The sequence below is a fragment of the Protopterus annectens genome, chromosome 3.part0 (genome assembly GCF_019279795.1).
Source record: "Protopterus annectens isolate FY-2018-M chromosome 3.part0, PAN1.0, whole genome shotgun sequence".
Classification (NCBI taxonomy): Eukaryota; Metazoa; Chordata; order Ceratodontiformes; family Protopteridae; genus Protopterus; species Protopterus annectens.
In genome coordinates this window covers 1,685,464,052-1,685,488,215 of record NC_056731.1, presented here as the reverse complement: position 1 = coordinate 1,685,488,215, position 24,164 = coordinate 1,685,464,052, and the positions used below count along the sequence as shown (strand labels likewise).

General features: G+C 41.9%; 1 protein-coding gene across 1 annotated transcript in view; it reads right to left on the bottom strand.

Moving 5' to 3' along the window:
- The window catches only part of LOC122797158 (b(0,+)-type amino acid transporter 1-like), a 184,752-nt gene that overhangs the window by 926 nt on the left and 159,662 nt on the right, over positions 1-24,164 (bottom strand). The gene's annotated exons all lie outside the window — the stretch shown is intronic.

Here is a 24,164-nt window from a genome sequence, read left to right as displayed (position 1 = left end):
AGAATATTAAAGTAGGGGGGGTGGGGGTGCAGGGGGGGGCTTGCCCCCTGCATAGAAGTAGGTTTAATGTTGTTTTTTTTTTTTTACACGTACTTTACCATAAGCGCTTTTTTCAGTGAAAGCGCTTTCGGTAAAGTATGTTCAGTGATAATGGATTCGGACTTTTTATCATTTGATCAAAAGTCCTAGATCCATATATATATATATATATATATATATATATATATATATGGCTGGGTGTCTGTAATTACAGCCATGTACATAGATACTCATATATACATATATATTCTATCTGCATATATATTTATATCTATATATATATATATATATATAGAGAGAGAGAGAGAGAGAGAGATGGAGAGCTATATCTGTGTGTCCACATATATACATATATGCAGTTATGTATAGATATGTATGTATCTGCTTCCCCATGAATAAATACAGTAATGCATATGCCTACATTCACACAATCTACAAATACATATGGACAAATTTACGTAAACGTGTGGATGGCTGGCATGCTGCAGTCATACAATGGTGTGTTTCCATTAATTTGTATTCTCAACACAATCATTGTTGAGCACAGCAATTATGCAGACAGTTTCTATCTACAGAGATTAGGTGTACTGACGGGCACTAGTTGTGCCAACAGCTACATTAATATTGTTATGACCCAGTGAGAAAGTCAGCAGGTAATGGGCATACATTGGTTCTCGCAAATTTGAAATAGTATAAGAGGGTTGTGGATGATATCTTTGTGCTTTGGGATGGCCCATTATTTATTAAAGTTAGATGAATTTGTGCAATACTTGAATGGAACAACTACATTTTTAAATTTTACATCAGAATATTCTTTGAATAAAGTGAATTTTTTTGGATGTAAACATTGGTATTAATGATATAAAAGAAATATATACAGAGTTGTATAGGAAGCAATGCTATAAGAATACACTTTTTAATAGAACAAGTATGCATCCCTCCTGTATTTATAAAAACATTATGAAAGGACAATTGCTATGTACATCTAGATTAAGAACAAGGGATCAAGATTTTGGTGTAGGTATAAAGCATATGCAACAAGACTTTATTCAAAAAGGTTATGATTTAGGAGAAATCCAACATCATGCAACTGCAATTAGTAGATTAATATCAACCAAAGGTATACCATAGTATTCATGGGTGCATCAGCAGCAGAGAATACCACTTGTACAAGGCTGTGACAATCTACACAATGGAGTTGTTTTGACCTATTCAAGTAGCGTTCATATGGTGTATAATATAATTAAGAAAAACTGGAAAATTTTAACATGTGATGATAGAATCAAGGAAACAGTGGGAGAGAACCTATGATTTTGTTTTAAGAATAGATTAAATCTTAAAAGACAATTGTGCTATGGTCCATGCATTAAGCCAAATCAGAGAACCAATAGACTTAGCACTTACATGTGCCGCTCTTGTAAAGCCTGTTAATATATTATGAAGGAGAATTATTTTATCCATCCAATATCAGGCATGAAAGTTCAACCTAAATTGTATGCAGACTGTAAATCTAGTAATTTAGTCTATCTTGCTTCCTGTCAACAATGCCATCATTTTTCTGTCGGGAAAATGAATTGCACGTTTAAACAACGGATACTGCAGCATATATAACATTAAGAAGGTTAACAAGCAAAATGCATTAGCTAAACATGTATTTGAAAATCCAAAGCATATATTTTGATTTATGGTGCTACAATTAGTATTCAACAACAAAAGTGTGGAGATCTAGTAAAAGAAATGGAAGTGGCTGAGATGTGATGGATTGTTAATTTACAGGCATATAAATTGCCTGGATTGAATGTATCTGTCCCTTTAAAACTCATTCTAAAGAAAAGGAGGGTTCACTAAGAGAACTGATTGATTCATTGTTGCTGTCGGTTAAACTGCATTTAAATACAAAGTTGCTACGTGTTTTTTTAGATCTGATGTTAGGAGTGGTGGCCTAATGGTTAAGGTGTTTGCCTTGCAAACACAAGGTACAGGGTTTGAATCTCACAAGGGATAATTGGCTAGGCTTAAAATGGCTCACAAGGGCAGTTAGCCTAGTACTAATCTATGAAGGGCTTTGCCTGAAAGTGCTTTTCGTTTATTGCTGGTTTTAAATATTTTTAGCCATAGTTGTCGGTTTACGTTTATGTCACAAGTAGCTTTGGTTTGAGTAAACCAACTTTTAGTGACCTGTCTTATCATTTTCTGTTGCTGTAAAATTACAAGAATGAATAACTGCAGGTACTGTTGGAAATAACCCTTAAATAAAACAGATTTGAAAAGACATCTTGCAGCTGATATGTGCATACGCAAGCAATAATGCCCAACAGAGTGTGTGTTACTGTATAAATAACACCTGGCCAGGGCTATTCTGAGGACAGAGTCTATAGGCAGAGGGCCTCTACCCCCCCTAGAAGGGCATTATTTATCCTATAACACACCCTAGAGGGCAGTATTGCACTTAGAGAATGGGCTATCAGTAAAATTGCTGTTTTACTAGTTTATTTTTTGTGCTATACTATTATTATTATTTATATTTTTAATATAAAATAGTTCATTTGCCTAATGTTTCAGACTTATTTATTTATTATTTTACATTTGTTAACCAGGGGTGTCTGACTGAGCCAAAAAGGCCCTTTTTCAGCAGAGGCCCGGGGAGAAAAGCTCCACATAGAAAAATTACAGATACATTTAGACATGATCAGTATACACACAAATTACAAAATATATGTTTTTACAGTGGTATGCAGCACATCAACAGTTACAGTGGAGAGAACAAACAAAAAAATATTCATTTAAAAATAAAGGTACTTAATAGATTTGTGGTATACAGCTGAAATTTGTAACACAGGTAAAATACATACATAGTACACAGGTACAGTACATACATTGTAGATTAGCCAGTTGTTGTGTCTTTCAGCTTATCCCGGTTAGGGGTCGCCACAGCGGTCCTCCGGTCCGCTAATGTTTTCATAGTGGATTTTTACGTGCCGAGTTACCAGTCCTGATGCACAACCTTCAACGAAGGCATGCCCATTCTTGCATGCCTCCACATAGAAGACGCCCTAGCTGAGAATCGAATGCAACAACGTCTTGCTATGAGGTGACAACGCAAGTACTCTAGGTTTAGTATGTGTACCTTATCTGCTTTCACAAGCCTGGGGAGACTTGCTGTAGTATATGCAAATGGTGTTGGAGGATGTATTTTTACATCCAAAAAAATGTCCAGATATTTACCTCATTTTTGATCCCTTACTCATTAGATATGTCACTTATTGGTAATCGTTGGGTATTGAAGTAAATAAATAATGACTTACATTTGAGTTTCAGACAGTATTTCTTTCAGAAAATGTATACTGACAAATGCTTTTATTCTAGCAACTTTATAATTTTACATCAGAAATATTTAAAATTTGATCCTATTTTTTATCCTTTTATTCCCCCATACCTCTCAACCTCCAAGCTCAAGAAATCTGGACAACACCATTATTAAACCTGAACCTCAATACTCAACTACTTGGAGTTATCATTGATGATAAATTAAAATTTGATATTCATATTCAGCAAAGTATAACAAAGACCCACCAGACTTGGACTTCTCTTTCATAATCAAAAATGTCTGTCACCCTCCTCCAAACCCTCCCTCACTCAGGCCCTACTCCTACCCTGCCTTCTTTATGTTGTCCCTGCCCTTACTCATGTGCAAACATCTCTTATCACTAAACTAGAGCAAACTTATAACAAAATTGCCAGATTTGCCACCAACTTTCCTTACAAATTTCACCACTGTCTTGCCCTTAAGTCACTCTAATGGCTGCAATTCTCCAAACAGCTATTTATACCCCAGCTACATATTGCACACTCTATCCTATATGAACTGTCAACCTTTTCCTCCATCTCCAATTTAGTCTGCTTCTATAACCCCGCTAGTCACCTCTGTACTGTCAGTAAACACCTCCTTCAGTTATACAAACCCAACAAAAACATTGGAAAGACCCTTTACAAATACTCTGTAGCCCATGTTTGGAACTCACTCCCTCTCAACCAAAAAAGCATTCAGCATAATTACCTGTTAAGAAAGAACTTAAACTTTTCTCCTGAAGACTTGGTCATGCCCTTGTCAAACCCCCCATTTGACCTAGTCTCCTATTTGTGCATCTTATCTGCTTTTCCCTATCAACCCTTTTTCCTCCTTGTACTTGCTCTAACAAACTGTATTCATACTGTACTCCTTAGTGTAATATTCTCTAAACCTTTTAATTGTTATTTGGGCTATGCTGTATACTGTTTTTCTCAAATTTTGGAAATTGTACTTAATTGTTATTTTACCTATGCATTGTACTGCTGTGCACAAGTTTTTGACTTGTACTATATTTCTGTGACACTGCTTTAATATGTTGTAAATATCATAATTACTTGTATTATTTCTGGAGCTTTTTTCCTTGGGTCTCTACTGAAAATGGCCTCCTGGCTCAGTTGAACTAACCCGGTTAACAAATGTCAATAAATATAAATAAATAAATAAATAACTTTATTTTCAGGCCCCAAATAAAACTCCCCACTGACACAGCTACAGAGTTTATTCCTTAGCCTGGTGTTCCAAGCCAAGTCTTCACCACCTTCTCTGTGAAATCAGTGATCTCAGTGTCCCTGTTCAAAGTAGCTGATACACATGCTCTGAGACTTGATTTTCACACACACACACACACACACACACACACACACACACACACACACACACACACACATATGTACCTGGGAAAGGCTGGCACAGCTTGCCTGCTTTGCCACCTCCACCCACACTATAAGGTAGATACAATGCCAACAGAACACCCACAAATCCAGCTACTCTAAGGCTCTTACCATGGTACCCAATTACTCTTGATAAAATTAATATTTATACAAATGATAATATTAACCAAGCAACAAGACTTTCAGGAGAGTGCAGCCAAAGTGCCCACTAAATAAATGTAAGTACAATCAAAGGTTAAATATTTTCTAAAAGACCAGCCACAATGAAAGGTTTAGATATATTTAATAATAAATACTAAAAAACATGAAAATACTGAATATCTGTTTACAATAATCACCAGAGTTTCAGACACAGGAAATATAAAAAATAACACAGATGGGAAGACTAACTGAAGAATTACTGTTGACTACTTTCTTACTAGAGCAAGGCAAGATGAAGGTGGATGAGTGTGACTTGTCAGGTCCCATAAAACAACGTGCTGAGTGCCACTATCACATATCTCACTCATATCTAAATACAATTTCAGTGCTGGCTACAGAATGACATCACATGTCATCAACTGACTCTGTAGCTCCCAAACTACCCCCTCACTAACAACTGAGCCAGCATTTGCCACAGATGTGTCACAATACACATATAGAGCTTCTCTAAGGCTTAAAACAGCGTATAGAAGCTATAAAACAATTCCAACAGTTCTACCCTTCCTGCAAAAAGGCTTTTCATAGACATTGTGTGTTTGGCTGCATTCACACCTGTGAGATAGAATCTCAAATGACATATAATTCTTTACATACTTCCAGCTAGCGATGCTGGCATATGTTACACATGCACTGCCCTACTTCCCCTTGGCACAGCTTGCACTACCTCACATTATTACAGTACCAAAAATAATTTTGTAACAAAACCCCAATATTTGTAAAGTACTGTAAAGGATCTTGTTTACTGTATGATAGTGGAAAATGTTTTAAATATGATGTTTTATATGGTGGGCATGAAACATTCTTGTAAAATAGATGCCACCTTCATTAAGTATGTAAAAGAAAAGGTTTAATTTTTATAATTTTCGTCAAAATACTTAAAATACCAAGTACCAAATTTGTGAAACTATGTTTACTGAAACCAAATGCAGACTGATATGGTGATTGGTTTTTTTTTGATATTTTTACCTAAATTTTCTTCATATTCTTTATTTAGCTGCTGTTCTGTGCATATTTTTATTCATGAAATCAAAAATGCTATCTAACTAGTTAGATTGGGTGGAATTCAATAAAGCCTACATGGAGAAATTCTCCATGTAGGAATAGTGTTATGGCCCGAACACAAGACATGGCCGCTGAGCGATCCAGGAAACAGGGCTGAGAAGCATGCATGAGCATGCAGACGTGGAAGTGTACACGGAATGCAAATCACCTCATAAGCTAGTGAAAACCATGCAAATGAGGTTGATTTGTGATTCAACAAGCAGAAAGGCACCCATGTAGGTGCTGTGTTGGTGTAGGGAATGTATGCAGATAGAAACCGTGTACCGGACTATAAATTTTAAACTGGGGCTATAAAAGCCTACAAAAAAGGGTGGATATGGTACTGTAGGCATACAAATGGCCAGAACTATGGCCAGTGAGTCCAGAAAGCAATGCAAATCATTAAAAACAATATATTTTTTTAAATACATATATTACATTTGTGTGGCATGCAGTGACGCGCAAACATGCTGTTATGGAAAAAACAATTAAAAAGTGCAAAAAAGTGTAAAGTAGACATTTGCAAATCTATTGCATTATAGTGCCCAGAATGGAGAGTATTACAATGGCAGCTGTCAGTGGTTGCTATGGAGGCAGGCCCTGGAGTAGTGAATTATCCAGGGTATATGCAATTAGCTGTATGTAAATGAGCTGGGGTTACTGAATAGCACAAAGGACAATGGTGTCTACAGATACAACCTGTGGTAGGGTTACAGCCATGTAGGTAGTGGTAGAACAGGTAGCTGATATCAAAAGGTGGTATGTCACAGCATGTTAAAGCAGATTGGAGCTCAGTGGCACCTGTTGGTACTCAGCTAAGCACAGCTAAGCACAGGGGTGTCGGATTCTGCTGAGCATGTTTTAGCTAGTTTAAGAAAAGCTGAGCATGCTCATTGTTGAGGGAGTGCCAAAACTGCTGAGCATTGTTTACACTAGCGCTGCGTGTTTGCGTGGCTTCCTGCACTGCTTAGCACTGAAAGAAACAGGGAAAAAAATTTAAAATAAAAATAGCCTGGGAAAGCCAATCAGGTAGAAATGTCTGATAAGCCCTGCTCAACAGACACTGGCCCATTCAAACCCCAATGATATTCTTAGGTGGAATCCAGAATAATGAGCCAGTCACACAGGCTGCAACTGCAGCACACCAGTATAAAGTATGCATACACCTACAATCTGATTTTCCCACATACTCTGCACCATTGGAGTACACACTTGGGAACTTTAACTGAAAAATGCTAGGCCCTGCTACTGCTCTGCTACATCTGTATGTGCTTGAGAATGAGGTCAGTGAAGATAATGATGCTGACAATAGGCCCAGACTGAGAAGGTGAAGAGTCTTCAGGCCCAGGGTGACATTTCAGGGGCTACATGAGCTGGAGATTGTGGAGCACTACAAGGTGAACAGGGAAATATGACAAGAACTCACCGAGCTCTGCCGGCCTCAACTCAGACCCAGAGCCAACAGAGGGGAGCCCATCCCAGTGGAAACAAAGGTATGTGTAGCCCTTAGAATATTAGTTACAGTTTCTTTTCAAATACCAACTCGGGACATAATGGGAATCTCACAGGCATCTGCATCCAGGGTACTTCACCAGTTCCTGGATGACATGCAAGCACATGCCAGTGAGCACATTTATTCACCCCACATCCCTGAGGAGAGGGTCACCATGTAGCATACTACCCTGAGGTACTGGGAGCCATAGACTGCACTCATGTGCACATCAAAGCACCACTCAGTGAAGATGGTAGGGTCTACATCAACTGCAAGGGGTATCACTCCATCAACTGCCAGCTCATGTGCAATGCCCAGGGCATTATCATGAATGTGTGCGCTGGCAGCCCTGGCAGCTATCACAACTCCTACATCTGGCATGCCTCACAGCTATACCAAATGTTTGCCAGGGAGACATCCCATACAGCCATCTGCTGGGAGATGCTGGCTACGCACTGGAACCATGGATGATGACACCCATTAGAAATGCACACACCTACTGAATAACGTCATAATGAGGCACACGCACAAACTAGGAACATCATAGAGCATGTGTTTGGGCTACTCAAGTCATGGTTCCACTGCCTCGATATATCTGGTGGAGCCTTGCAGTACTGTCCAGCCACATGTGCACACATGTTCACAGTATATGCCATGCTACACAATATGAGTCTGTGGAAACAGCTGCAGTAGGAACATCATAGGGAAGGGACACACAGCCCTCCACCAGTGCCAAGGTCCCCACAGCCACAGGGGGACTTGGAGGAGGAAACCCCTGAGCCTATCCCTGTTCGCAGATGTAGGCATGCCCAGTATGCCCTGGCATTGGCAAAGAGGCAATGCATACCAAATGCATTGACAAACTAGGGACCTATGGACTGACACCTCACTCTGACTCACATACATAGTAAAAAGGATGCCGGCCACACAACCTGTACCTTGCCATGTGTAGGCTGTGTACTGCTTGCATCCCACATAGTCTGCCCTGAAGCACTGTTCTCTCAACTCCTCCAGGCACAAGGTAAGTCACTCTTATGTACAACAAATGGATGGGGTAGTAGACTGTGGTAGCATATGTATGGACCTGCCACATATATGCAAGAGAATGGAGTGGGATACCAGGATAGCTGCAGACAACTGACAGCTATGTGGGACAATAGGAACCCTCTGCCCAATAATGTCTGCCCCATAATATCCAGTAGGCCCCAAGCCAGCAAAACGCACTGCACTATGCAAGGGAATTACAAACGCTGGGATCACAGGAGTGATGCTTGATTGTCAATGCTACAGTCCCCTATCCCCAACATACCCATGTTCCTATACAACTGCAGTACAATATGTTTGCAAGGTAATACCAGCAGACCACACAATCCCTGGGCTGTCCCAATCAACCTGGTGACATGTACCTATTCCCCAATATGCAGGAGTCAATGTGCTATGCATGTCTGTTTTGATTGTGTCAGGAAGTAAACTGCACTGTCTGGTAGCTGTTGTGGCTTAGTGGGCTAAGTATATTACCATGGTTGATCGGGTACATGCTTCAAAACTGGCTGTGCCTACTCTTTTGCATGTGAGCCACACCTATGGTAGAAGTGCTACAGAATGTACATAAGTCAGTATTTGTTACTGCAAGAAAGGTGGACAAAGTCATGGACAATGGAGGGACAGAGGGCCACAGATATGGACAGTACACAGCTCTGAGTAACCTAGATGGTGGCTAGTAGAACATGAGGTTGTAACATGTCAGTGTAGTACCAGGACTAAAAAGGCTGTCACATAACTGTGTCAGTACTTACAACAAGTCAGTGGGTACCATCCATACCCCACAAATGTACAGGGTTTCTCAGAATGTCCACATTTATACCTCATATATCTGTTCTATTTCTCATAACATTGCAGTTGTCTGGCCAACTATTGGCAAATCAATAAAGGTTGCTGTGAGAAAATAATGACAGACAGTTTAGATGCAGATGTCATGCACATCAGAAAATGCATACTAATACAAAACCATTCTACCAGCTGTCTACATTTTAAGAGCAATATTAAAATAATATCCCTATGTTTGGGCCTGTGTTCCACCATTATATATGGCACTGGCCAGATTTTTGGCTGTAAGACTTTAAGAGGTATGGGCAACATGTAGCCTTATAATAACAGTACAACACAAACTGTCTCAGGACCACAGCAGATGTATGCTGCACAATGCTGGGCAACCTAAAAAACAGGGACAGTCAGAGGTGTGAAGTCCATCACCCTGTGTGTGCTGTTACATCTCTTACTCCAATCACAACATACGTACAACTACATAGAGCAGCAACTGTGGACAAAGCCAGGAACTGGAGCAGGGCAGGAAAAAGGCGAGTCAAATGTAGAAAGTGCACAATAGAACAATTTGTGTAGTAGCATGGGTTCCCTGCAGTGTATAGAGTCGGTATCCAAAATGTCTGTCAGTGGTTCCTCACATCAAGCTATAATGATCTGCCACTGATGTACCAAGAAATCAGAGTGCTGTGTATAATGTAACAGACATATTATGCAAAACTCTGTTCAGTCCAATACACTCTGTACACACCCTAGATATGGGTCATTTAGCATGGACAGCACATGGCCAGAAAATCCCTCAGCATTATATCAGGGAGATGCTGGACTGTTTCAACAGGTTCAGCAGACAATTGGCTGTATCACAGAAAAACCTGGACTGGAGTACAGGTAGGTCTAGCCTGGAGTCCCCTTGTAAGTATGGATGGTCATACTGGGCATGCTCCTACACTTAGTTCATTTCAGCCCATGTCTGAACCACATCTGACTATAGAATTGTGATGCTCGTATATCTCTGTGCATACATACAGCTAGGTATACCTTAACTGTCTTTCCCTATCCCCATCAGACATGATTACCATTATCTTTCCGTATGTGGCACATATAAGATATATCTGGAACTGTTGAGTTTAATATAGAGACAAATACAAAGGACCCCAAAAACAGGAATCCACAACAAGTAAGAAAACGAACAGGTCCACCACAGGAAAAAGTCACAATAAGGCTAAGACCACTGAAAACTGTAGAAGCAATTTAATCCACAATTCCACGACTGAGCGCTTTCACCAGAAGCCTGGTATCATCAGAGTCATAAACCTTTTATGACTCTGATGATACCGGGCTTCTGGTGAAAGCGCTCAGTCGTGGAATTGTGGATTAAATTGCTTCCTACAGTTTTCAGTGGTCTTAGCCTTATTGTGACTTTTTCCTGTGGTGGACCTGTTCGTTTTCTTACTTAATATAGAGACAGACAGACAGAGAGAAAGAGAGACCCAGAAAGGCATAGAGTGATGTAGTGCTGCAGCCAGTCATATACCAACTGTAACCAGTGGTGTGTTCAAATAGTACAGTGAGAGCTAGTGTGTAATAGTAGGTAGGCAGGGTTTCTATTATATACTTGAAGAGGCATTTCATCGAACTCCTCTTCATCGACCATTACATAACAAAAACACAAAACAGCGAACGGTCATATAAGTGATTTCTTTCCCTGGGAAAGAAATTGCTTGGCCACCTCTGTTACTTTGCCGTTTTCCCCACTGTAGTAAATTTCTCAGAGTTGGTATATTTAGTTAGGGGTGATGGGTGGTACAGCCCCCCCCCCACATTGGGGGGGTGGAGGGTGGGAGGGCAAAGCTCCCCATTTTGTATTGTTTGTAGTGATGTGTTTTTTTGTTTAGGGTAAATTATTTCTTTCCCAGGGAAAGAAATCACTTATATGCATGTTCACTGTTTTGTGTTTTTGTGGTTTATGGGTCGATGAAGAGGCGTTTGATGAAACACCTCTTCGAGTATCTAATATAGACCCAGTAGGCAAGAGTTATCATCTTACATCAGCAACTATGTGTATGTGTGTGTGTGTTTGTGTATATATTCCACGTACAGCAGAATACACATGCTCAACAGGCCTATGTCTGTGCAATGGTCCCTCATTTTATGGCCCTCTGACTACTGTCCTCCACAACAGTGGCCTCCCTGTCAGCAACTACTGATGTCATCCACCCCAACAGCAGTGGCAGACACTATCCAAACGCATAAGCTCTGTGGTGCATGTGATAGCTATGAAGCATTATAGTGTATACAGCTATATAGGTAGTGGTTCTAATCCCAGCAATGGCAACTCAGTGAGTGCATGTGTGTAAGAATATCCCCTTGTTGCTGTGTTTATTTCTTGCCTATATGTGTGCAATGTCAATACATTTTAAAGCCTGTGACTACCTGTGAACCCCCCAGTGGCCTACTTTACAGGGCCTGCTTATGTCATCCACCTTAGATGCACAGTTACACACTCTCCAGACACATAACCTCTGTGGCACATGAAATAAGTACATATCAATATAGTGTCTACAGCTAGATAGGTACTGGTTCTAATCTCAGCAACAGCAACGTGTGTGTGTGTGTGTGTGTGTGTGTGTGTGTGTGTGTGTGTGTGTGTGTGTGTGTGTGTGTGTGTGTGTGTGTGTGTGTGTGTGTGGGTGTGTGTGTGTGTAAGCAAATCCCCTGAATCTGTGTGTATGTCTTGCCTATGCATGTGCAATGCCAATGCATTTTAAGGCCTGCTCCACCCTATTAATCCCCCATTGGGTTACTTTACAGGGTCTGCAGGTGTAATCCACCTTAGACCCACAGTTAGACACTCTCCGGCTACATAATCTCTGTGGCGCAATAAGCACATAGCACTATAGTGCATACAATTATAAAGGTAGGGGTACTAATCTCAGAACTGGCAACTGTGAGAGCGTATGTGTGGGGATGAAGAATATCCCCTGTAGCAGTGTGGTTGCCTTGTGTGTATGTGTGATGGTTATACCATTTTGAGGGCCTGTTAATCCCCCATTGGATTACTTTACAGGACCTGTTGGTGTCATCCACCTTAGATGCACAGTTAGACACTCTCCACGTATGGAAGCTCTGGCACATGCAATAAGTACATAGCACTGTAGTACAAGCAACTAGTTAGGTAGGGGTTCTAATCTCAGAACTAGCAACTGTGTGAGTGTATATGTATGTATGTATGTATGTATGTGTGTGTGATTGAAGAATACCCCCTGTAGCAGTGCGGCTTCCTTGTGTTTATGTGTGATGATTATACCATGTTGAGTGCCTGTTAATCCCCTCACTGGAATACTTTACAGGGCCTGCAGCTGTCATCCACCTTAGATGCACGGTTAGACACTCTCCAGATCTATAAGCTCCATGGTGCATGTGATAGGTGCATAGCACTCTAGTACATACAACTAGATAGGTAGGGGTTCAAATCTCAGAACTTGCAACTGTGTGAGTGTATGTGTCTGTTTATGCATACCCCCTTGCTTGCAGCAGTGTGGCTGTCTTCCCTGTGTTTGTGTGCAATGGCCATGCCATTTTAAGAACATGTGCAAGCATGTTTAACCCCCAGTGACAACCTTTACAGCACCTGAAGATGTCATCCACCTGAATAGTACAGTCCAACAGTACAATAATATATAAGCTCCATGGCATATGCAATATATATGTAACGCTATAATATGTGCAACTAGACAGGTAGGAGTTCTACCCCCAAAAAGGGCAGTCTGTGTCTGTTTGGCAAGATGTGTTCGGCCCAACACCCATCCCACCATGCAGGCTGCAGTCCATGTTTGGCCAGGTGTGTTCAGCTCAGCATCTGTCCCACCATACAGGTTATAATCCATATTTGACCAAGTGTGTCCTGTGAAAACAACTAAAATAATGCATAGGTCCCAAGAATGTAGGACAGCAAACTTTTCCTACATGTGTGTAATAGTTGCATAAACTAGTCATTTTACATCAGAAACACCTGAATGATCTGAGACATAGCATAATCTAGGGAAATGTTTCAAAAATAAGATGTCATATTGGCAGATCAAGAGAAGTCCTGTTCTTTGCACTTGCTGTGGGTATGGTTTGTCCTGCCAACTGTCATGATAGTACAAGAAGTGTCCAACATTGGGCATTCATTAAGGTGGCAACCCTACTCTGTGTTGCCTATGTGTGTGCAATATGTGTACATGTCAAGGCCCTGTGGGTAGATGGTGGCCCTACATAAACCACATGTAGCTAGGCATGAATGCTAACTGTCACCACCCACATATGGAAGTACTGACTACGGCAGTGGTGAATGTAAGTTGTGTGCTGTCTGTCATTGACCCACCAAATGATGTTAACACACTGCAACAGGGTCTTACCTTGGGTACAGACAGGTGCCAAGGTCCTGGCCTCAAGCTAAATGCAAAAAACAGTACCATCATACCATATAGCAAGGACATGGCCCCACTGTTTGCCACATCATTGGCAACCCGATAAACAGGCAACCTGTGTTGACAGACCTGGGTACTCAATTTGATAACAATGTCGCATTCAACCATCATGTAGTGGCAGTGGTCAAAAAGGCCTTGTACGCGGTGAAAGTCATAGGTAAGGGGAGTACATCCAGAAAAAAGGAGGACATTACCTCTGTATAGTCATCAACCAGTATAAGAATACATTAGTACAATGGTTCATTTGATATGTACTTGTCCAGATATCTGCAACATCTGGAAAGGCCATGGTAATACCCACAAAGGCAATCCATGCCCTCCAACACCTGTCTCATGCAGACAGCCTCTAATCAGTTGTGTCCCACTTGGTATCAGACAGGTTGCCCAGAAGTGGGGTGTGGCACACCTACAACCCAGTGTCAGACCCTGCCCTTCAACAGCTGGCCCATATATATGAGTCTACTTCCCCATGCATTACCAGCACAATAGCCCTAAATCTGATTGGCAACATCAATAAAACCTGCTGGAGAGACAGGTTTGTCTCCCAGAGGCTGTCCTGTCTCAGGAATGCATTTCCCATACATGTCAAACAGAGCACCATGCAGACCATCATCAAGTGTAACCATGATGAGTGGATGGGATACCACAAATCTGTCCCAGGGGTACCACCTGTGTCCCTCAATGACAGGGGCAACAGGTGCTGTTGATGATTCTTTTGGGAATAAACTAATGGCTTGGCTCAGGGCCAATAGTCTAGTAACCTTGTATGATCCTGGGTACACCGGTTATGGCCCTGTGTGCTGTGACAGACTGTGTTGTTAAGTGTGCACTCCCATCACTGCCATCTACTGTGGTGTGTCCCCTATCCCATCACTGCCATCTACTGTGGTGTGTCCCCTATAGATGACATACCAGTACTATGTCATGCATCCACCATCCAACAGATAGGTGAGTGGTACCACAGATGTATGGGGACAGTCCAGCAACATCTGTGACACAATTACAGACAGCACTGCAAACATGTTGTAGGGTATCCTCCTTGTAGGTGTCCAACATCCACAGTGACAGATGTTTGCAGAATGTGTACATGTGCTTGATATATGTTGACCCTCTGCCAGACAAATGTGGATGTCTGGAAATTAATTGGACAATATGTAATGGTTGTTTTCAGACTGTGGGGAATCTGGCTGTCACAGGCCAGAAACTATGAAAACAGTTATGGTACTTTAATATCTGCTCCTGTATTCATTCTCTCACGTCACATGCTCAAGATGCACACTCAGTTGCTGAGCGTGAGCCTGTGTACCCTCACTACTACTGGCTATAACCTGCTGTCCTGCTGTAGGGGGTCAACAGGTATGATAGTCATAGCTCTCAGGTGATGATATACAGGTGTTGAGTACACAGTGACCTAGCTAGAGTATGGCAGGAGCAGTCAGGGACACCTGTGTAATGTTTGAACTATGCGTGTGTGACATTCACAGTGTGAGAGGAGCAGACTGACAGTACATCATGTGAAATTATAGCTGTATCCACCACTGCTGACTGTCACTATTGTCTAATACATAATCCATTCGGATCCATACATGAGCTGACAATTGCTGCGGGGACTCAGGGACCAGAATTGTGATCTATGTCATAACAGACAGAGCCAAAGGGGTAGCCTGTAGCTGCTGGATAGCTGACTAACAGTGACATGTAATTCCAAGACATTTACCACAGACCTCTATTGTGGTAATCCCTATTTCCTATGCTTGCATCCCCTAACTGCATTTGATTACATGGGGAATACTATTACATACCTGGTATAGTGCTGTACTCTTTTATGTGCAGAAATTCTGTGGTAGAATGCTAGGATAGCGCAGTCTGTCATCATAGAGAAAGTTACACACCTGTGTACCATAGGCAGTAGCTTTCCTTTTGTAGGTAATGCTCATGAACAGCTGATTGTGCACCAATCTGTGGCTCAGACTTGTTAATTGCATTCAGAGCAGCTGGTTACATTTTCATTAGCCAAAGTCATGGCAACAAATTGCTGTATTTGAGGTCTTCATGTAGGCCTTGCCCTTTTCCTGGCCTGGGAGAAGGGCATTATCAAGGTGCGGGGACTACAGCATCACAGATCGTAGGTTGAAATACTGTCCATGGTTTGGATGTATGTGGTATGTCCACAGTTCTGTATGCTATGTTTGGCCATTGTGAACAGAATTTCTGATTATGTGGCAGTTTACTGTTTAACAATGTGGGTTGAGGTCAGTAAGGAGACAGACAGATGTGAGTGTCATACGTCATTTGCAGCAGAACATGCATGCTGCTGCAGTAGCCGCTGGTCTATCATCTGTGTGTATGTTTGTAGGAGAAGACTGTGACACATGTCCCTGTCACTTAACCATTTTCCCTCACCCCTTTATGTATGGGTGTTGTGTGAATTACCAGTTCTAGGGGTTTGGGGGGTACAGTAGTTCTGTAGTAGGAAGCTGAACATAATGATGCATATGTTGCAGGCTGCAGCTGCTGCATTCTGCACAGGAGCCATAGTGGAGATTGAGAACACATTGTGGGACAGCAAGCTGTATATGTGAGTGAGGAAGCAGAGCCAGCTCTGTTGTCACAGCATATCCAGAGTGAGGGTACCCATAACAGTCCAGGTGAGGCATGTGCCTCTGGTACATATGTTATGTAATAGTGCCATCCAGAGAGTGGTGGGTGACATTTAGGATACCTATAGCTATATGTGAAGTGTGTCCCAACCTACAGGCCTATGAGGTGCTAGTATGGGTGACAGTGACTGCAGTAGCATCAACCAATTCTGCTTAAAATTGCACAGCTCAATCATTTAATTGTTCCAACAACCATGTACCTGACATGCAACACACTGGAATGGAAGCCAGAAGTGTGGGTATACAAATGCTAAGCATGCTAGGAATGTAACAGATTGAGCTATGGAGTCAATACTATAGCAGGTGTATTTCCAAGACATATGTGCATGCATACAGTCTGTTACACAGGATTGGCATGGACATGTGTGATCAGATGTGTATGATATGTGACACTGAACTGTCATGATTTCATAATGTCTTTGTGTACTGACTTGCCAGTACATCAGCACACAGCATAGGTTGTGTGGTAAGTGTGCTAAATGTAGGTGGCACAACTGTGGACATACTGCAACAGTATGCAGTTGTCATCTTTACCTGATATCCTAGCCCTCACGTACACCCATCAACATTTATTTGTCTGTGTACTGGTTTGGTGTCTGTATCACAGTCCCATGTACATTGTCATTTGACCCATTATATGTACAAGCAGTGTGTCATTGGCAAGAAGGATATGCTGAGGGGATTACTGGGCTAATGCATTGTGCTGTAGTTGTCACTGTCCTAGTTTTGAAATTTGGCAGGGGTTGAATATTTTTCAGCTGTGCATCACTGATAAATAGGATAAGTTCATGGAAACACATTAGTCTTCAAAGCTGAGTGGCCTAGTGGGTTAATGCTGTATGTCATAGGTGGCAGGTTCCTGGGTTCTACACTTGTCAGGGTGGTAATTTTGCTGATGTGCAGAACAGTGTCGGACAGACAGAAGGTGATTAAAGCAGGTTTAAGTGGGTTTCTGTGGTTTTGCGCAACGTGCCATGATGCCAAGCGATGCTGAGCCCCACTTAAACCTGCACTATTTCCAAAAAAAGAAAAGAAAAAAGGGGTGATAGGAAAATGGTGAAATGGGGGCAAGCAGAGGGAAAACAATATGAAAGGCAGGTATGGATGTGCAGGGCAGGTATAGGAAAGCACCATAGCTCTCCATTTCTTGTACAGCAACAGCTGTGTATGTTGTGGACAACTTGGAATTTGGAGTCTCACATTCCGGAGGGAGGGGTGTGGGTAAAATAACTTTGTTGATTAATTACTGTAATGATTGATGGCAGTGTAGGTGGGGGCAAAATGGAGAGCTATGTATGGGGTGATATTTCTTTTACAGGACAGATGCCCTTTTTTTAAGGAGAAAGTGGGATATTGGGGAAGTGATATTGGTACATGTAGGGAGGTAGGTTGGGTAGGAGAGGTAGCATTTGCAAACAGACAAGACAGACAAGACAGTCGACAGGGGTGGTGTATGACACATGGTGGGGGAAAACACCTTGGATTGAGAGGATGTTGTAGAATTGGAGGACCAAGTGCCTCCAGATGTTAGAAGTGGGACTGAGCTTCCCACTCCTGGGCAGTCACCACTGCTCCTTCATGGCCCCAAAGGTTGCTGTGCTGGGGGTTGGGCTCCAGGGCCAGCTAACCCCTCCAGATGCACCAGTCTGCCCTCAATCTAGTGCAGTTGATTGTCTATGTCACATTAGACAATCCTGCACACCATCCCTGGGAGCTGTTGCCAGGTGACCACTCTCTCTCCACACCTGCACTGATGGGGGGATGGGCCTCATCCCTTGAGGTGGTTCCACTCATGGTTGGTGCAGGACCAGTGGATGGGGTAGATCCAGGTTGGGTCCCAGACATGCTGAGACCCAGTGACAGTGCCAGATGAGGTGGGGTAGATGGGTCTGCAGGTACTGGCCTAACTGCTCATGCTATGGTGTTGAGGTTTTTGTCAAGGTTCATAGGTTAGTCATGCACAGAACATTTAAATGTTAGTTATAACAGCATGCATGGGTGTTTCAATTAACCCAGAACAATAAATCTGCATAGCATACAGAACACAACAATAAATTGGATAACAGTCAGTATCTAACAGCATGCCATTAACAGTTATGGCAAAAGGTCAACAACATTGGTATTTCAACAAGGTATGTTAGTATGCAACCATTTAAGTATGTAACAATAATTAAACACAAGCCCCAACATAAGGTTTTGAGAACAACATATGTGAAATGGAAACCATACCCGTAGTATAACAGTAATAATATTGTGATGCAGATAAGGGTTGGGGGGGAAGAGAGACATTCCATTAACAACAGTATAGGCTTATATTTATTGCCACAGTACTGTTCTCTACTCTACAGGTCTGCCATCACTGTTATGTCTACATGTGCTCTATATCTTCTATAGCACATACATACCTCTCAAGCTATCCACATGGGACATTATGGGCCAAGCTGTAACACATACAGGTATGCTACTAGAGGGGATTATTACATGTCAGGGGAACATATATGACTACCAAGGTGTACTGTGCACTGATATGTGAGTGTGCTACTGACATACTTCAACTGGATGCTCAATCTGTGTCCAAGTGTTTTGGCAATAATGATCACTATCCATGACAGCATACCATTTGAAAGACATGTATCATGCACAGTACAGAGAGTTTACACATATCCTGCCATCCTTGGCAGGCATGGCGTTAGATTATTAGCAGACATTCACAGATGCACCAAGCATACATCCATAACAACAGTAAACCGTTTTATTAGTCTTATTAACTTGTAATAGTAGTGTACTTCTGGAAGTTTAATTTAATGCAGTTTTATCACCTTTCTGAGCAATGCTGTTTACACACTAGTATATCTGGAGACACAAATTAGTATACCATTGGAACAGCTAGGACAGACAATTTATTTACCTGTAATTCCTGTGGGGGAGAACATCTGTTAACAATACAAAAGTGTTTCTACACATATTTAGTAGTACTTGTCCCTGGATTCAAACCTCAGTCTGTGTGTGGAAAAAAATGAGCAACAATACATATTAAGCAAACTGAGTGACTGAGCCACTGCTTTGTGTTGAATGACTGATATGTGCCTAAAGTTCACCTGTTAACAAATTCTGACCTGATAATGTAGATAGATTGTCACACAAGACTGCAGTGAGAATTGATCACACATGTATGAAATGCATGCATGACAAAGATAGTAGGCGAACTGTGTATTACTACTAGGAATGCAGGTATGCACATTTAACTCCTAGCGGATGGGAATATGTGTGATGTGTACAGACCATACTGGGGTGCTGAGGTTGCCTACCTGACCCATATACAGTTGCAGATGGTATAGTTATACCCCCAGATTCATGAATCCTCTGTGTAAGACTTAATAAGTCTTATTCGGAGGCTGCAGTTAAAAGGTATGATGTCAGCGTGCCGTGAATATGCATGAGGGCATGCTGACCCAACTGTAAGTCCTACACGGACCGTGTAAGAAAGCAGGGGGCGTGTCCGACTGCCGAGCAGTCCAAATGTCCACGCCCCTGCAAGTGTTTAAAAATAAAGGAAATAAACAAGAGCAAGTCCGCTCTTGTTTATTTCTGTACCCAACACCTCACTGCCTGATAATGTAAACCCCCATCACACATCTAAAACGCATAACCATAACATTTTTTTTAAATACCCAAAATAGCTGCCCGTATTTGTGCATGTGTGCGCATGTGTGCCCATTGCTTAGCTACAGTCAGTAATTCTCACATGGAAGAGCATAAGAAAGAATGTTTATGCAAATCACATGAAATAGCAATAGCGTAATGGTAGAGTGTTCGTACAAAGAAGAGGCATTCACGGTTCAAGTCCCACCACTCCCTTTAGTATTTATTTTTTAAATCAGTATATGGAATAATACCCAACATATATGTTTAAACATAACTAAAAAGCACTGAAATGGCCAATGTATCAGTGAATAAAATAAATATTTGAAAGGATCCCAATATAAAATTGGCCACAGTTAAGCAGCGCTTCACCCAGCGCAATGTAGTTGCCCCTAGCTAACTCGCACTTTACCCAGCACAATGTAGTTGTCCATAGCTAACTCATGCTTTACCTAGCGCAAAATAGTTGCCCAAAGCTAAATAGCGCTTTACCCAGTGCAATCGGTTTGCGCGGAGGTGCGTGTCGCGCCAACCAGCGCCCCGTCGGGCAAAGTGGAGCAACGTAGAGCAAAGTTGCTTACACACAGTCACGCCCCCTAACTTGTCTGGACAGTAGTAAAATAAAATGCAATGATAAGATTTGAACCCAGGACACTGTGCACCATAATCAAAGTACTGAACCACTAAGCCATGACAGCTTAGGATAAACATCCACTGTTAACATATATATATATATATATATATATATATATATATATATATATATATATATATATATATAGTAATAAATGTTTGATTAACCATTGCTAAGCAGGTCTTCAGTCAGCCGAGAATATTCAAAAATGGCCAATCACAGAAAAGTGCAGGAAATGCGACATATTTAAGCCGCATAGGCGGGAATACACGCCATAACTGATTGTAGCTCCCATCTGCAGTTAGAATGTCTGGTGCTGGAGAGGGTGCACACTTTCGAGTGCAATGCTGAGGCATGGAGGAGTCAAGATATATGGTTTGGCTCCTAGTCCATCTGCATGAGACTCGACTCCTGCAGGGACAGTTCCAAGGAACAGAGTATAAGGCAGAGGCTTAGAACCGGTTGGCTCATGAACTCACCAGTGCCACAGGCGTCCCTTGGACTGGTGAGCAGGTCCGTCACCACCATCCAGACCTAAAGAGGTGGAAGAAGGACCTTCTGAACCAGTGGATCCAGGAGGCCCGTCAAATGCGGGATGCCCCACTACTAAGTAGGTAGCCGTGGAATGCAGTATCTAAGATAAGCTAATATAGTCTAAATAATGTATAGGTATGTCTCAATATCCCTTTATTTACTCCACAGCTGCAGGTGCTCACACTATGAATCAGCAAGCCTATGCAGATAGGCTGCTAAGGCTGCGCCACCAGGCAGGTTAGTAAATATTCTGTATGTATTGTTACATGATATATGTGAGTGAGCATGAGAAAAGTGTATAAGCCCAATAATACATCAATAAAATGTCCTGATTAAATCCTCTGCATGTACTGTTATATAACAAATGTCAATGACCCTGAAATTGAGTGTACTAACCCACCATTCAAGCTAAAATAATTCTGGAATACTATCCCTGCATGTATTGTCATAACATATAAGTGAGCAGGCCTGAAAAAGAGTGTTGTAACCCATCAGGAAAGGTATAATATGTCCTGAATATGTCTTCCATATGCACTGTAATAACAAGTAAAGGAGAGAGCCTGTAGAAAAGAGTGTTCAATGTAATTAATAAAGGTATAAAATTTGGAGTGTGTCTTTGTCACTTACTTTGAAATGTTGTTGTACCCTTGCAATAATAAATAGTACTGTTGTATTAGGTGTTGTCAACCCACAGTTGTGCAGTCCCATAGGAAGTGGATGAAGGAAGTGGCAGTAGCTGTGAAGTATAAAACATTCATTCCCTGAATAAAGCATCTGCATGTACTGTTACATATCATAAGTCGGATAGACAGGACTAGAGTGTAGTAACCCATGAATAAAGCAAAAACATGTCTGGAATACTATCTCTGTATGCACTGTCATAGATAAAATGTGAGTTAGCCTGTAAAACAGTATTGTAACCTATCAATAAAGGTATAACATTTCCTGAATAGGTCTACTGTATGCAGTGTAATGTCAAATACAGGAGAGAGCCTGTAGAAAAGAGTTTTAATGTAAATAAGAAAGGTATAATACTTGCAGTGTATATGTGCCAGTTACTCAGAAATTGTTGTTGAACCCTTGCACTGAAGAAATGTTACTCTGTTGTAGTAAGTACTGACAACCCCAGTAGTGCAGTCCCATACAAAGTGGATGAAGGAAGTGCCAGTAGCTGTGAAGTATGCAACAGTCCTAAACAGTTGTGAAATGGCTGACATGCATAGGTAAATCTGGCACACCAGTAGCCTGTCAAGGTGTTCCCCAGAAACTTAAGTGTGTTACCTGAAAAGTAGGGTTGTGTAGAAAAGTGAAAAAGCCATGTGAACACATCCAGATGTGCACATACATAAACAAGTCAATTTAATACAAGTATGTAGCAGTAACATCTGCATCCTGGACAGTTACCATGTCAGATATAGGCCAAGTATATCATGAAGTAGCAAAACACATAACGCAAGCAAATGCATGTTGTTTAGTGTAAGAATACATGTAGGGGATATACACCTGCAGTCAATAGGAATGTAGTGAACAGTTAAAGTACTAATAAGATGTTAATGGAGGTTTCTTTTTACACCATACTCCATGTGCATAAGCAGTGCAATTCCACACCTCAGTGGGTATGTGTAATCTCATAACATTTGTTGGGACATATGTCCTATTGTTATAAAAAATCTGCACCTACTTTGATGCATGTCCCCTGTTAAAACACCACAATCTTGGTGGCCTGTTGCTACCAATCATCCCTGCATGCTGTTGGAATGTCCACTGTCATTCAATACATGCATGTGTTATGCTTGCTGTTCAACTGTTGTAACCCTGGTGCGTTGGGTTAATGGGAATATTACTGTATGCTGTTACAACTAACTTGCTGTTGTCTATGTTGTAATTAAAAACACCTAATCACAGAATGTATGGAAAGGCCGGTCCCAGCAGACCCACCTGTCCCACCTCAGCTGTCAGTTGCACCTGGCACCAGCAAGTCTGGTGCCCAGCCCAGGCCACCCTCCTCTGTAGGTCCTGTGCCACCTTCAGGTAGAAATGTTACAGGGGATGGAGCTCGCCCCCCCTGCAAGCGTGGGCAGAGAAGGGCCTCCTGTCACCCACCGAAGGGTCCGGGTTGTGGTGCTTAAGGAGATCCAGCTATTAGTCGTTGATCCCCTATGCCAGCTCGAGGCGAGAGTGGCGCAACTCACGGGTGAGCCTGCCCCTCCTACGCAGCCCCCAGCACAGTGACCCTCGGGTCTGTGAAGGTCCAGTGGTGACTGCCCATGGTTGGGGATATCAGTCCCACTGTTGCCATCTGTGGGCTCATGGGCTTGCGATTTCCAAACATCCGTCCCCATCAATTGTGTTTATCCACCCCATGTGTCATACTCTGACCCTGTATGCATCTTGTTTGTCTTGTCTGTTTACCTACCCAGCCTACCTCCCCAAATATACCTACTTCCTCTACCTCACTTACCACTCTCCCCTGAAAAAAAAAAAAAAAAGGGCAATCTGTACCTGGAAAAAAATTACGCCCCATACATAGCTTCCCATTTCACACACATGTCCATTGGACATGTACACTGATAATTCTAATTGGCAGTACAACAAACTATGTTGTCCTCGCCCCTCTCTCAGGGGTGGAAGGTATCACATTTCACTCCAAATTTTCAACATATGCACAGCTGTTGCTGGCAAAGAAATGGGCAGCTATGGACCTTCCCTACACCCATCCTGCACATCCCGAGCTTGTTTTCCTACTGTCTTTCCCTCTCTGTGCCCCCTTTTTCACCACTTTCCTATCTCCCCATTTTCTTTTCTTTTAAAAAAATTAGCGCTGGGGTTAGCAGGAGTAAGCACTTTTAAGGGGTAGTAAGCATGATTAAGTGAGCGTGCGCATGTGT